This window comes from Geotrypetes seraphini, chromosome 12 (genome assembly GCF_902459505.1).
Source record: "Geotrypetes seraphini chromosome 12, aGeoSer1.1, whole genome shotgun sequence".
Classification (NCBI taxonomy): Eukaryota; Metazoa; Chordata; class Amphibia; order Gymnophiona; family Dermophiidae; genus Geotrypetes; species Geotrypetes seraphini.
In genome coordinates this window covers 66,985,906-67,002,618 of record NC_047095.1, presented here as the reverse complement: position 1 = coordinate 67,002,618, position 16,713 = coordinate 66,985,906, and positions in this window count along the sequence as shown.

The following is a 16,713-nucleotide window of genomic DNA, read 5'->3' as shown; positions in this document are numbered from 1 at the left end:
AGTACTCAAGTTGCTGCTTTTAATCGAGAAATGTTAAAAAAGGAGGCCATATAGTCCAAAATTGGATCTCTAAAAGCATCAGTCACTTTATTGGAGAGTACTGCCTGAGGTATCGGCCTATTGGGTAAAGTAAGGCAGTACTCACCCTGTCGAAGGTGGTGTTACACTACCCCCCTGCTAACTTAGATTGTGAGCCCACCAGGGACAGAGGAACCTGCAAATGGTCCCAGGTACAAATCTTAGATTGTGAGCCCACAAGGGACAGAGGAACCTCCAAATGACCCAAGGTATGTATTTAAAAAAAATTATATTTCACATATCCTGCAATTCAATGCGGATTACAATAATAAAAAAAACATACAATGAATAAATTACACTTTTACAGTACAGATCATTTTATAATATAATTTTTTTTAAAAACAACCCTTAGATTGTGAGCCCACAGGGACAGAGGTACCTCCATATGACCCAAGGTATTTATTTTATAAATTTTTATTCTGCATATCCTGCAATTCCATGCGGATTACAATAATAAAAACCAACCATACAATGAACGAATTACACTCTTACAGTACAGATCATTTTATGATATAATAGTTTTTTTTTTTTTTTTTAAACCTTTAGATTGTGAGCCCACAAGGGACAGAGGTACCTGCAAATGGCCCCAGGTACAAATCTTAGATTGTGAGCCCATAGGGACAGAGGTACCTCCAAATGACACAAGGTATTTATTTAAAAAAAAAAAAATTTATTCCGCATATCCTGCAATTCCATGCGGATCACAATTTAAAAAAAAAACAAACAAAAAATATACAATGAACGAATTACACTCTTACAGTACAGATCATTTTATGATATAATAGTTTTTTGTTTTTTTTTTAAAACCTTTAGATTGTGAGCCCACAAGGGACAGAGGTACCTGCAAATGGCCCCAGGTACAAATCTTAGATTGTGAGCCCATAGGGACAGAGGTACCTCCAAATGACACAAGGTATTTATTTAAAAAAAAAAAATTTATTCCGCATATCCTGCAATTCCATGCGGATCACAATTTTTTAAAAAAACAAACAAAAAATATACAATGAACGAATTACACTCTTACAGTACAGATCATTTTATGATATAATAGTTTTTTGTTTTTTTTTTAAAACCTTTAGATTGTGAGCCCATAGGGACAGAGGTACCTACAAATTAGCCAAGGTATTTATTTTAAAAAATTTTATTCTGCATATCCTGCAATTCTATGCGGATTACAATTAAAAAAAAAAAAAAACATACAATGAATGAATTACACTCTTACAGTACAGATCATTTTATGATATAATTTTCTTTTAAAAAACCCTTAGATTGTGAGCCCACCAGGGACAGGAGTATCTGCGAATTACCCCATGTATAAAACTTAGATTGAGAGCCCACAAGGGACAGGGCCGCCATCAGGGCAGTACTACCAGTCCTGCATTCAGGGGCCCGGAGCTGACAGGGGGCCCGGGCCAGTAGCATACCTGGGGGGGGGGGGGGTGATGCGCCCCGGGTGCACAGGAGAGAGAGCTGAACAGGGACGATGGGGGACCCGCGGGGTTAAATATAACTCGAGCTGCGAAGCTCGTCTTCTACTCCACTGCCCTGCCGCTCACACAGCCGATCGGAAGTCTTCCCCGACGTCAGCGCTGACGTCGGAGGGAGGGCTTAAGCAAAGCCCGCCCTCCGACGTCAGCGCTGAAGTTGGGGAAGACTTCTGGTCGGCTATGTGTGCGCGGCGGGACAGGCAGGAAATAGAAGACAAGCCAACGTGGCTCGAGCTACATTTTGCTGAGAAAGTTGCTAAGATGGGCTGGGAGGCAAACGGGGAACACAAAAGGGGAAGGGAGTGCGTTTTGGACACAAGGCATGAACTTGGGAGAGAGGAAGGGAGGGAAAGAGATGCTGAGGTGGGGAATGGAATGGGTTTTTGGACATAGAAGGCATGGACTTGGGAGAGAGGAAGGGAGGGAAAGAGATGCTGAGGTGAGGGAGGGAATGTGTTTTTGGACACAGAAGGCAAGGACTTGGGAGAGAGGAAGAGAGGGAAAGAGATGGTTGCGTACACGGGGAATAGAAGAAAGGAGAATTTTTGGTCATAGGGAGGGAGTGAGGTACAGACAGTGACATACCAAGGTGGGGGTGGGGGCGGTCTGCCCCTGGTTTTTTGCCACAAGGGGGTACACAGCTGGCCACCCTCCAGTGTTCTCTCGAGGCTGGCAAACTGCGTCTCTTTAGCCATTTGAGTGCCACTGCCGCCATTGGGAACAGGCAGGTGCCAAGTTCTCCCTGCTTTTCCCTGTGGGGCCGACCAACTCTTGCCACCCGCGTCAATTCTGACGTCGGAGAGGACGTTCTTGGCCAGCCAATCGCTGCCTGGCTGGCCCAGAACATCCTCTCCGACATTAGAATTGACGTCGAGTGGCGAGAGTTGGTCGGCCCCGTGGGGAAGAGAAGCAGGGCGTACTCGGCGACGGCCATTTCCCGATAGCTGGAGTGGCAGCCTATTCCCCAGTGGTGGTGGCAGCATTTTCCCAATGGTGGTGGCATTGGGGAGGGCAAGGAGAAAGAAAGAAATGGGGGGACAGGGAGCCAGAAAAATAAAAAAAGAAAGGGGGCTGGGTGAAACAAAGAAAAATGGGGCACGGAGAGAGAGAGAAAGACAGACATACAGAATGAAAGGGGGTATGGAGAGAGAGAAAAAGAAAGAAGGGGGCAGGGTGAAACAAAGAAAAAGTTTGGGAAGGGAATGAGGTCTGGAGGAGAGGAAGCATACAGGAGGCTGAAAGAAGGGAAGAAATATTGGATGCACAGTCAGAAGAATAAAGTGCAACCAGATACTGATAAAATTACCAAAGGTAGGAAAATTATTTTATTTTCAATTTAGTGATCAAAATGTGTCCGTTTTGAGAATTTATATATGCTGTCTCTATTTTGCACTATGGCCCCCTTTTACTAAACCGCAAAAGCGTTTTTTAGCGCAGGGAGCCTATGAGCTTCAAGAGCAGCGTGGGGCATTCAGCGCAGGTCCCTGCGCTAAAAACCGCTATCGCAGTTTAATAAAAAGGGAGGGGGAATATTTGTCTATTTTTGTATAGTTGTTACTGAGGTGATATTGTATAAAGTCATCTACCTTGACCTCTTTGAAAATCCGCGGAATATAAATGATAATTAACATTTTCTCTGCGTTCAGCATGCTTTGTATTTTTAAAATTTTATTGTTGGTAGATCATTTTGACTTGGCCACAAAGGTAAGGGGGAGGGAGGGGAGCTGCTGAAAGAGTCTACCTTGACGTGGTTGCAGGCTTACAAATCTTATGGTCAAACAGTGCGGCGACAGAGAAAAGTATGTGTGTATTCGGCCCATGGAAGAAGGGGGGCGGGGGGGGGGGAAGGGGTGCATGGGGGGCCCAATAGGATTGCTCAGTAAGGGGCCCAGAAATTTCTGATGGCGGCCCTGACAAGGGACAGAGGTACCTGCAAATGGCCCCAGGTACAAATCTTAGATTGTGAGCCCATAGGGACAGAGGTACCTACAAATGACCCAATGTATTTATTTTAAAAAATTTTATTCCGCATATCTTGCAATTCCATGCGGATCACAATTAAAAAAAAAAAACCCATACAATGAACGAATTACACTCTTACAGTACAGATCATTTTATGATATAATTTTGAAAAAAACCCCAAAAACCCTTAGATTGTGAGCCCATAGGGACAGAGGTACCTACAAATGACCCAAGGTATTTATGAAAAAAAATTTTATTCTGCATATCCTGCAATTCCATGCGGATCACAATTTAAAAAAACAAAAAACAAAAAACATACAATGAACGAATTACACTCTTATAGTACAGATCATTTTATGATATAATTTTTTTTTTAAAAAACCCTTAGATTGTGAGCCCACAAGGGACAGAGGTACTTGCAAATGGCCCCAGGTACAAATCTTAGATTGTGAGCCCATAGGGACAGAGGTACCTGCAAATGGCCCCAGGAACAAATCTTAGATTGTGAGCCCATAGGGACAGAGGTACCTCCAAATTAGCCAAGGTATTTATTTAAAAAAAAAAAAAATTTATTCCGCATATCCTGCAATTCCATGCGGATTACAATAAAAAAAAAACACCATACAATGAACAAATTACACTCTTACAGTACAGATCATTTTATGATATAATGTTTTTTTTTTTTTTTAAAAACCCTTAGATTGTGAGCCCACCAGGGACAGAAGTATCTGAGAATTGCCCCATGTATAAAACTTAGATTGTGAGCCCACAAGGGACAGAGGTACTTGCAAATGGCCCCAGGTACAATTCGTAGATTGTGAGCCCATAGGGACAGAGGTACCTCCAAATGACACAAGGTATTTATTTTAAAAAATTTTATTACACATATCCAGCAATTCCATGCGGATTACAATTAAAAAAAAAAACATACAATGAACGAATTACACTCTTACAATATAGATCATTTTATGATATAATTTTTTTTAAAAAAACCCTTAGATTGTGAGCCCACCAGCGACAGAAGTATCTGCGAATTGCCCCATGTATTAAACTTAGATTGTGAGCCCACAAGGGACAGAGGTACTTGCAAATGGCCCCAGGTACAAATCTTAGATTGTGAGCCCATAGGGACAGAGGTACCTGCAAATGGCCCCAGGTACAAATCTTAGATTGTGAGCCCACAAAGGACAGAGGAACCTCCAAATGACCCAAGGTATTTATTTAAAAAAATTTCTATTCCACATATCCTGCAATTCAATGCGGATTACAATAATAAAAAAAACATACAATGAATAAATTACACTTTTACAGTACAGATCATTTTATAATATAATTTTTTTAAAAAAACAACCCTTAGATTGTGAGCCCATAGGGACAGAGGTACCTCCATATGACCCAAGGTATTTATTTTATAAAATTTTATTCTGCATATCCTGCAATTCCATGCGGATTACAATAATAAAAACCAACCATACAATGAACAAATTACACTCTTACAGTACAGATCATTTTATGATATAATTAAAAAAAAACCCCAAAAACCCTTAGATTGTGAGCCCATAAGGTACAGAGATACCTGCAAATGGCCCCAGGTACAAATCTTAGATTGTGAGCCCATAGGGACAGAGGTACCTACAAATGACCCAAGGTATTTATTTTAAAAAATTTTATTCCGCATATCCTGCAATTCCATGCGGATTACAATTAAAAAAAAAAACCATACAATGAACGAATTACACTCTTACAGTACAGATCATTTTATGATATAATTTTCTTTTAAAAAACCCTTAGATTGTGAGCCCACCAGGGACAGGAGTATCTGCGAATTACCCCATGTATAAAACTTAGATTGTGAGCCCACAAGGGACAGGGCCGCCATCAGGGCAGAACTACCAGACCTGCATTCAGGGACCCGGAGCTGACAGGGGGCCCGGGCCAGTAGCGTACCTAGGGGAGAAATGCGCCCTGGGTGCACGCCCCAAGGGGGTGCACAGGAGAGAGAGCTGAACAGGGACGATGGGGGACCCGCAGGGTTAAATATAACTCGAGCCACGAGGCTCGTATTCTACTCCGACTGCCCTGCCGCTCACACAGCCGAACGGAAGTCTTCCCCGACATCAGCGCTGACGTTGGAGGGAGGGCATAATCAAACCTGCCCTCCGACGTCAGCGCTGAAGTCGGGGAAGACTTCTGGTCGGCTATGTGTGCGCGGTAGGACAGGCAGGAAATAGAAGACAAGCCTTCGCGGCTCGAGCTACATATTGCTGAGAAAGTTGCTAAGATGGGCTGGGAGGCAAACGGGGAACACAAAAGGGAGAGGGAGTGCGTTTTGGACACAAGGCATGAACTTGGGAGAGAGGAAGGGAGGGAAAGAGATGCTGAGGTGGGGGATGGAATGGGTTTTTGGACAGAAGGCATGAACTTGGGAGAGAGGAAGGAAGAGAAAGAGATGCTGAGGTGGGGGATGAAACGTGTTTTTGGACACAGAAGGCAAGGACTTGGGAGAGAGGAAGGGAGGGAAAGAGATGGTTGTGTACACGGGGAATAGAAGAAAGGAGAATTTTTGGTCATAGGGAGGGAGTGAGGTACAGACAGTGGCATACCAAGGTGGGGGTGGAGGCAGGTCTGTCCCAGGTTTTTCGCCCCAAGGAGGTGCACAGCTGGCCACCCTCCAGTGTTCTCTCTAGGCTGGCAAACTGCGTCTCTTTAGCCACTTGAGTGCCACCGCCGCCATTGGGAACAGGCCGGTGCCAAGTTCTCCCTGTGGGGCCGACCAACTCTCGCCACCCGTGTCAATTCTGACGTCGGAGAGGACGTTCTGGGCCAGCCAATCGCTGCCTGGCTGGCCCAGCACGTCCTCTCCGACGTTAGAATTGACGTCGAGTGGCGAGAGTTGGTCGGCCCCGCGGGGAAGAGAAGCAGGGCGAACTCGGCGCCGGCCTATTCCCCAGTGGCGGTGGCAGCATTTTCCCAATGGTGGTGGCATTGGGGAGGGCAAGGAGAAAGAAAGAAAGGGGGGGACAGGGAGCCAGAAAAATAAAAAAAAGAAAGGGGGCTGGGTGAAACAAAGAAAAATGGGGCACAGAGAGAGAGAGAAAGACAGACATACAGAATGAAAGGGGGTATGGAGAGAGAGAAAAAGAAAGAAGGGGGCAGGGTGAAACAAAGAAAAAGTTTGGGGAGGGAATGAGGTCTGGAGGAGAGGAAGCATACAGGAGGCTGAAAGAAGGGAAGAAATATTGGATGCACAGTCTGAAGAATAAAGTGCAATCGGAGAATGATGAAATTACCAATGGTAGGAAAATGATTTTATTTTCAATTTAGTGATCAAAATGTCTCCATTTTGAGAATTTATATATGCTGTCTATATTTTGCACTATGGCCCCCTTTTACTAAATCGCAATAGCGTTTTTTAGCGCAGGGAGCCTATTAGCTTCAAGAGCAGCGTGGGGCATTCAGCGCAGGTCCCTGCGCTAAAAACCGCTATCGCAGTTTAGTAAAAAGGGAGGGGGGAATATTTGTCTATTTTTGTATAGTTGTTACTGAGTTGACATTGCATAAAGTCATCTGCCTTGACCTCTTTGAAAACCCGCGGAATATAAATGATAATTAACATTTTTTCTGCGTACAGCGTGCTTTGTGTTTTTAAACTTTTATTGTTGGTAGATCATTTTGACTTGGCCACAAAGGTAAGGGGGAGGGAGGAGAGCTGCTGAAAGAGTCTACCTTGATGTGGTTGCAGGCTTACAAATCTTTTGGTCAAAGAGTGCGCCGACAGAGAAAAGTATGTGTGTATTCGGCCCATGGAAGAAGGGGGAGTCAGGGGGGGAAGGGGTGCATGGGGGACCCAATAGGATTGCTCAGTAAGGGACCCAGAAATTTCTGATGGCGGCCCTGACAAGGGACACAGGTACCTGCAAATGGCCCCAGGTACAAATCTTAGATTGTGAGCCCATAGGGATAGAGGTACCTACAAATGACCCAAGGTATTTATTTTAAAAAATTTTATTCCGCATATCCTGCAATTCCATGCGGATCACAATTAAAAAAAAAACCAAACAAAAAACATACAATGAACGAATTACACTCTTACAGTACAGATCATTTTATGATATAATTTTTTTTAAAAAAACCCTTAGATTGTGAGCCCACCAGGGACAGAAGTATCTGCGAATTGCTCCATGTATTAAACTTAGATTGTGAGCCCACAAGGGACAGAGGTACTTGTAAATGGCCCCAGGTACAAATCTTAGTTTGTGAGCCCATAGGGACAGAGGTACCTCCAAATTAGCCAAGGTATTTATTTAAAAAAAAATAATTTATTCCGCATATCCTGCAATTTCATGCGGATCACAATTAAAAAAAAAACCAAACAAAAAACATACAATGAACGAATTACACTCTTACAGTACAGATCATTTTATGATATAATTTTTTTTAAAAAAACCCTTAGATTGTGAGCCCATCAGGGACAGAAGTATCTGCGAATTGCCCCATGTATAAAACTTAGATTGTGAGCCCACAAGGGACAGAGGTACTTGCAAATGGCCCCAGGTACAAATCTTAGATTGTGAGCCCACAAAGGACAGAGGAACCTCCAAATGACCCAAGGTATTTATTTAAAAAAAATTTTATTCCACATATCCTGCAATTCAATGCGGATTACAATAATAAAAAAAACATACAATGAATAAATTACACTTTTACAGTACAGATCATTTTATAATATAATTTTTTTAAAAAAACAACCCTTAGATTGTGAGCCCATAGGGACAGAGGTACCTCCATATGACCCAAGGTATTTATTTTATAAAATTTTATTCTGCATATCCTGCAATTCCATGCAGATTACAATAATAAAAACCAACCATACAATGAACGAATTACACTCTTACAGTACAGATCATTTTATGATATAATAAAAAAAAAAAAAAAAAACCCTTAGATTGTGAGCCCATAAGGGACAGAGATTCCTGCAAATGGCCCCAGTTACAAATCTTAGATTGTGAGCCCATAGGGACAGAGGTACCTACAAATGACCCAAGGTATTTATTTTAAAAAATTTTATTCCGCATATCCTGCAATTCCATGCGGATTACAATTAAAAAAAAAAACCCATACAATGAACGAATTACACTCTTACAGTACAGATCATTTTATGATATAATTTTCTTTTTAAAAAACCCTTAGATTGTGAGCCCACAAGGGACAGGGCCGCCATCAGGGCAGTACTACCAGACCTGCATTCAGGGACCCGGAGCTGACAGGGGGCCCGGGCCAGTAGCGTACCTAGTGGGGAAATGCGCCCTGGGTGCACGCCTCAAGGGGGTGCACAGGAGAGAGAGCTGAACAGGGACGATGGGGGACCCGCGGGGTTAAATATAACTCGAGCCACGAGGCTATTTATATATGCTGTCTATATTTTGTACTATGGCCCCCTTTTACTAAATCGCAATAGCGTTTTTTAGGGCAGGGAGCCTATTAGCTTCAAGAGCAGCGTGGGGCATTCAGCGCAGGTCCCTGCGCTAAAAACCGCTTCTACTCCGACTTGTACTCCGACTGCCCTGCCGCTCTCACAGCCGATCGGAAGTCTTCCCCGACGTCAGCGCTGACGTCGGAGGGAGGGCTTAATCAAACCTGCCCTCCGACGTCAGCGCTGAAGTCGGGGAAGACTTCTGGTCAGCTATGTGTGCGCGGTAGGACAGGCAGGAAATAGAAGACAAGCCTACGCGGCTCGAGCTACATTTTGCTGAGAAAGTTGCTAAGATGGGCTGGGAGGCAAACGGGGAACATAAAAGGGAGAGGGAGTGCGTTTTGGACACAAGGCATGAACTTGGGAGAGAGGAAGGGAGGGAAAGAGATGCTGAGGTGGGGGATAGAATGGGTTTTTGGACACAGAAGGCATGAACTTGGGAGAGAGGAAGGGAGAGAAAGAGATGCTGAAGTGGGGGAGGGAAAGCATTTTTGGACACAGAAGGCATGAACTTGGGAGATAGGAAGGGAGGGAAAGAGATGCTGAGGTGGGGGATGAAATGTGTTTTTGGACACAGAAGGCAAGGACTTGGGAGAGAGGAAGGGAGGGAAAGAGATGGTTGTGTACACGGGGAATAGAAGAAAGGAGAATTTTTGGTCATAGGGAGGGAGTGAGGTACAGACAGTGGCATACCAAGGTGGGTGTGGAGGCAGGTCTGTCCCGGGTTTTTCACCCCAAGGGGGTGCACAGCTGGCCACCCTCCAGTGTTCTCTCTAGGCTGGCAAACTGCGTCTCTTTAGCCACTTGAGTGCCACCGCCGCCATTGGGAACAGGCCGGTGCCAAGTTCTCCCTGCTTTTCCCTGTGGGGCCGACCAACTCTCGCCACCCGTGTCAATTCTGACGTCGGAGAGGACGTTCTGGGCCAGCCAATCGCTGCCTGGCTGGCCCAGCACGTACTCTCCGACGTTAGAATTGACGTCGAGTGGCGAGATTTGGTCGGCCCCACAGGGAAAAGCAGGGAGAACTTGGCACCGGCCTGTTCCCCAGTGGCGGTGGCAGCATTTTCCCAATGGTGGTGGCATTGGGGAGGGCAAGGAGAAAGAAAGAAAGGGGGGGACAGGGAGCCAGAAAAATAAAAAAAAAGAAAAGGGCTGGGTGAAACAAAGAAAAATGGGGCACAGAGAGAGAGAGAAAGACAGACATACAGAATGAAAGGGGGTATGGAGAGAGAGAAAAAGAAAGAAGGGGGCAGGGTGAAACAAAGAAAAAGTTTGGGGAGGGAATGAGGTCTGGAGGAGAGGAAGCATACAGGAGGCTGAAAGAAGGGAAGAAATATTGGATGCACAGTCAGAAGAATAAAGTGCAATCAGAGACTGATGAAATTACCAATGGTAGGAAAATGATTTTATTTTCAATTTAGTGATCAAAATGTCTCCATTTTGAGAATTTATATATGCTGTCTATATTTTGCACTATGGCCCCCTTTTACTAAATCGCAATAGCGTTTTTTAGCGCAGGTAGCCTATTAGCTTCAAGAGCAGCGTGGGGCATTCAGCGCAGGTCCCTGCGCTAAAAACCGCTATCGCAGTTTAGTAAAAAGGGAGGGGGGAATATTTGTCTATTTTTGTATAGTTGTTACTGAGTTGACATTGCATAAAGTCATCTGCCTTGACCTCTTTGAAAACCCGCGGAATATAAATGATAATTAACATTTTTTCTGCGTACAGCGTGCTTTGTGTTTTTAAAATTTTATTGTTGGTAGATCATTTTGACTTGGCCACAAAGGTAAGGGGGAGGGAGGAGAGCTGCTGAAAGAGTCTACCTTGATGTGGTTGCAGGCTTACAAATCTTTTGGTCAAAGAGTGCGCCGACAGAGAAAAGTATGTGTGTATTCGGCCCATGGAAGAAGGGGGAGTCAGGGGGGGAAGGGGTGCATGGGGGACCAAATAGGATTGCCCAGTAAGGGGCCCAGAAATTTCCGATGGCGGCCCTGACAAGGGACAGAGGTACCTGCAAATGGCCCTAGGTACAAATCTTAGATTGTGAGCCCATAGGGACAGAGGTACCTGCAAATGACCCAAGGTATTTATTTTAAAAAATTTTATTCCGCATATCTTGCAATTCCATGCGGATCACAATTTTAAAAAAAAAACCCATACAAAGAACGAATTACACTCTTACAGTACAGATCATTTTATGATATAATTAAAAAAAAACAACCAAAAACCCTTAGATTGTGAGCCCATAAGGGACAGAGATACCTGCAAATGGCCCCAGGTACAAATCTTAGATTGTGAGCCCATAGGGACAGAGGTACCTACAAATGACCCAAGGTATTTATTTTAAAAAATTTTATTCCGCATATCCTGCAATTCCATGCGGATCACAATTTAAAAAAAACCAAACAAAAAACATACAATGAACGAATTACACTCTTACAGTACAGATCATTTTATGATATAATTTTTTTTAAAAAAACCCTTAAATTGTGAGCCCATCAGGGACAGAAGTATCTGCGAATTGCCCCATGTATAAAACTTAGATTGTGAGCCCACAAGGGACAGAGGTACTTGCAAATGGTCCCAGGTACAAATCGTAGATTGTGAGCCCATAGGGACAGAGGTACTTGCAAATGGCCCCAGGTACAAATCTTAGATTGTGAGCCCACAAAGGACAGAGGAACCTCCAAATGACCCAAGGTATTTATTTAAAAAAAATTTTATTCCACATATCCTGCAATTCAATGCGGATTACAATAATAAAAAAAACATACAATGAATAAATTACACTTTTACAGTACAGATCATTTTATAATATAATTTTTTTTAAAAAACAACCCTTAGATTGTGAGCCCATAGGGACAGAGGTACCTCCATATGACCCAAGGTATTTATTTTATAAAATTTTATTCTGCATATCCTGCAATTCCATGCGGATTACAATAATAAAAACCAACCATACAATGAACGAATTACACTCTTACAGTACAGATCATTTTATGATATAATAAAAAAACAACCCAAAACCCTTAGATTGTGAGCCCATAAGGGACAGAGATACCGGCAAATGGCCCCAGTTACAAATCTTAGATTGTGAGCCCATAGGGACAGAGGTACCTACAAATGACCCAAGGTATTTATTTTAAAAAATTTTATTCCGCATATCCTGCAATTCCATGCGGATTACAATTAAAAAAAAAAACCATACAATGAACGAATTACACTCTTACAGTACAGATCATTTTATGATATAATTTTCTTTTAAAAAACCCTTAGATTGTGAGCCCACCAGGGACAGGAGTATCTGCGAATTACCCCATGTATAAAACTTAGATTGTGAGCCCACAAGGGACAAGGCCGCCATCAGGGCAGTACTACCAGACCTGCATTCAGGGACCCGGAGCTGACAGGGGGCCGGGGCCAGTAGCGTACCTAGGAGGGAAATGCGCCCTGGGTGCACGCCCCAAGGAGGTGCACAGGAGAGAGAGCTGAACAGGGACTATGGGGGACCCGCGGGGTTAAATATAACTCGATCCACGAGGCTAGTCTTCTACTCTGACTGCCCTGCCGCTCACACAGCCGATCGGAAGTCTTCCCCGACATCAGCGCTGACGTCGGAGGGAGGGCTTAATCAAACCTACCCTCCGACGTCAGCGCTGAAGTCGGGGAAGACTTCTGGTCGGCTATGTGTGCGCGGTAGGACAGGCAGGAAATAGAAGACAAGCCTACGCGGCTCGAGCTACATTTTGCTGAGAAAGTTGCTAAGATGGGCTGGGAGGCAAACGGGGAACACAAAAGGGAGAGGGAGTGTGTTTTGGACACAAGGCATGAACTTGGGAGAGAGGAAGGGAGGGAAAGAGATGCTGAGGTGGGGGATGGAATGGGTTTTTGGACACAGAAGGCATGAACTTGGGAGAGAGGAAGGGAGAGAAAGAGATGCTGAAGTGGGGGAGGGAAAGCATTTTTGGACACAGAAGGCATGAACTTGGGAGAGAGGAAGGGAGGGAAAGAGATGCTGAGGTGGGGGATGAAATGTGTTTTTGGACACAGAAGGCAAGGACTTGGGAGAGAGGAAGGGAGGGAAAGAGATGGTTGTGTACACGGGGAATAGAAGAAAGGAGAATTTTTGGTCATAGGGAGGGAGTGAGGTACAGACAGTGGCATACCAAGGTGGGGGTGGAGGCAGGTCTGTCCCGGGTTTTTTGCCCAAAGGGGGTGCACAGCTGGCCACCCTCCAGTGTTCTCTCTAGGCTGGCAAACTGCGTCTCTTTAGCCACTTGAGTGCCACCGCCGCCATTGGGAACAGGTCGGTGCCAAGTTCTCCCTGCTTTTCCCTGTGGGGCCGACCAACTCTCACCACCCGTGTCAATTCTGACGTCAGAGAGGACGTTCTGGGCCAGCCAATCGCTGCCTGGCTGGCCCAGCACGTCCTCTCCGATGTTAGAATTGACGTCGAGTGGCGAGAGTTGGTCGGCCCCGCGGGGAAGAGAAGCAGGGCGAACTCGGCGCCTGCCTATTCCCCAGTGGCGGTGGCAGCATTTTCCCAATGGTGGTGGCATTGGGGAGGGCAAGGAGAAAGAAAGAAAGGGGGGGACAGGGAGCCAGAAAAATAAAAAAAGAAAGGGGGCTGGGTGAAACAAAGAAAAATGGGGCACAGAGAGAGAGAGAAAAACAGACATACAGAATGAAAGGGGGTATGGAGAGAGAGAAAAAGAAAGAAGGGGGCAGGGTGAAACAAAGAAAAAGTTTGGGGAGGGAATGAGGTCTGGAAGAGAGGAAGCATACAGGAGGCTGAAAGAAGGGAAGAAATATTGGATGCACAGTCAGAAGAATAAAGTGCAATCAGAGACTGATGAAATTACCAAAGGTAGGAAAATGATTTTATTTTCAATTTAGTGATTAAAATGTGTCCGTTTTGAGAATTTATATATGCTGTCTATATTTTGCACTATGGCCCCCTTTTACTAAATCGCAATAGCGTTTTTTAGCGCATGGAGCCTATTAGCTTCAAGAGCAGCGTGGGGCATTCAGCGCAGGTCCCTGCGCTAAAAACCGCTATCACAGTTTAGTAAAAAGGGAGGGGGAATATTTGTCTATTTTTGTATAGTTGTTACTGAGGTGACATTGCATAAAATCATCTGCCTTGACCTCTTTGAAAACCCGCGGAATATAAATGATAATTAACATTTTTTCTGCGTACAGCGTGCTTTGTGTTTTTAAAATTTTATTGTTGGTAGATCATTTTGACTTGGCCACAAAGGTAAGGGGGAGGGAGGAGAGCTGCTGAAAGAGTCTACCTTGACGTGGTTGCAGGCTTACAAATCTTTTGGTCAAAGAGTGAGCCGACAGAGAAAAGTATGTGTGTATTCGGCCCATGGAAGAAGGGGGAGTCAGGGAGGGAAGGGGTGCATGGGGGACCCAATAGGATTGCTCAGTAAGGGGCCCAGAAATTTCTGATGGCGGCCCTGACAAGGGACAGAGGAACCTGCAAATGGCCCTAGGTACAAATCTTAGATTGTGAGCCCATAGGGACAGAGGTACCTGCAAATGACCCAAGGTATTTATTTAAAAAAATTTTATTCTGCATATCTTGCAATTCCATGCGGATCACAATTTTAAAAAAAACCCCATACAATGAACGAATTACACTCTTACAGTACAGATCATTTTATGATATAATTAAAAAAAAACAACCAAAAACCCTTAGATTGTGAGCCCATAAGGGACAGAGATACCTGCAAATGGCCCCAGGTACAAATCTTAGATTGTGAGCCCATAGGGACAGAGGTACCTGCAAATGGCCCCAGGTACAAATCTTAGATTGTGAGCCCATAGGGACAGAGGTACCTGCAAATGGCCCCAGGTACAAATCTTAGATTGTGAGCCCATAGGGACAGAGGTACCTACAAATGACCCAAGGTATTTATTTTAAAAAATTTTATTCCGCATATCCTGCAATTCCATGTGGATTACAATTAAAAAAAAAAACATACAATGAACAAATTACACTCTTACAGTACAGATCATTTTATGATATAATTTTTTTTTAAAAAACCCTTAGATTGTGAGCCCATCAGGGACAGAGGTACTTGCAAATGGCCCCAGGTACAAATCGTAGATTGTGAGCCCATAGGGACAGAGGTACCTGCAAATGGCCCCAGGTACAAATCTTAGATTGTGAGCCCATAGGGACAGAGGTACCTACAAATGACCCAAGGTATTTATTTTAAAAAATTTTATTCCGCATATCCTGCAATTCCATGCGGATTACAATTAAAAAAAAAACATACAATGAACAAATTACACTCTTAAAGTACAGATCATTTTATGATATAATGTTTTTTTTAAAAAAAAAACCCTTAGATTGTGAGCCCACCAGGGACAGAAGTATCTGCGATTTGCCCCATGTATAAAACTTAGATTGTGAGCCCACAAGGGACAGAGGTACTTGCAAATGGCCCCAGGTACAAATCGTAGATTGTGAGCCCATAGGGACAGAGGTACCTGCAAATGACCCAAGGTATTTATTTTAAAAATTTTTATTACACATATCCTGCAATTCCATGCGGATTACAATTAAAAAAAACAAAAACCATACAATGAACAAATTACACTCTTACAGTACAGATCATTTTATGATATAATTTTTTTTTAAAAAACCCTTAGATTGTGAGCCCATCAGGGACAGAAGTATCTGCGAATTGCCCCATGTATAAAACTTAGATTGTGAGCCCACAAGGGACAGAGGTACTTGCAAATGGCCCCAGGTTCAAATCGTAGATTGTGAGCCCATAGGGACAGAGGTACCTGCAAATGACCCAAGGTATTTATTAAAAAAAATTTTATTCCGCATATCTTGCAATTCCATGCGGATCACAATTAAAAAAAAAAACCCATACAATGAACGAATTACACTCTTACAGTACAGATCATTTTATGATATAATTTAAAAAAAACAACCAAAATCCCTTAGATTGTGAGCCCATAAGGGACAGAGATACCTGCAAATGGCCCCAGGTACAAATCTTAGATTGTGAGCCCACAAGGGACAGAGGTACTTGCAAATGGCCCCAGGTACAAATCTTAGTTTGTGAGCCCATAGGGACAGAGGTACCTCCAAATTAGCCAAGGTATTTATTTAAAAAAAAAAAAATTTATTCCGCATATCCTGCAATTCCATGCGGATTACAATTAAAAAAAAAAAACATACAATGAACAAATTACACTCTTACAGTACAGATCATTTTATGATATAATTTTTTTTTTAAAAAACCTTAGATTGTGAGCCCATCAGGGACAGAGGTACTTGCAAATGGCCCCAGGTACAAATCGTAGATTGTGAGCCCATAGGGACAGAGGTACCTCCAAATTAGCCAAGGTATTTATTTTATAAAATTTTATTCCGCATATCCTGCAATTCCATGCGGATTACAATTAAAAAAAACAAAACCATACAATGAACAAATTACACTCTTACAGTACAGATCATTTTATGATATAATTTTTTTTTTTTTAAAAACCCTTAGATTGTGAGCCCACTAGGGACAGAAGTATCTGCGAATTGCCCCATGTATAAAACTTAGATTGTGAGCCCACAAAGGACAGAGGTACTTGCAAATGGCCCCAGGTACAAATTGTAGATTGTGAGCCCATAGGGACAGAGGTACCTCCAAATGACCCAAGGTATTTATTTTTAAAAATTTTATTCCGCAT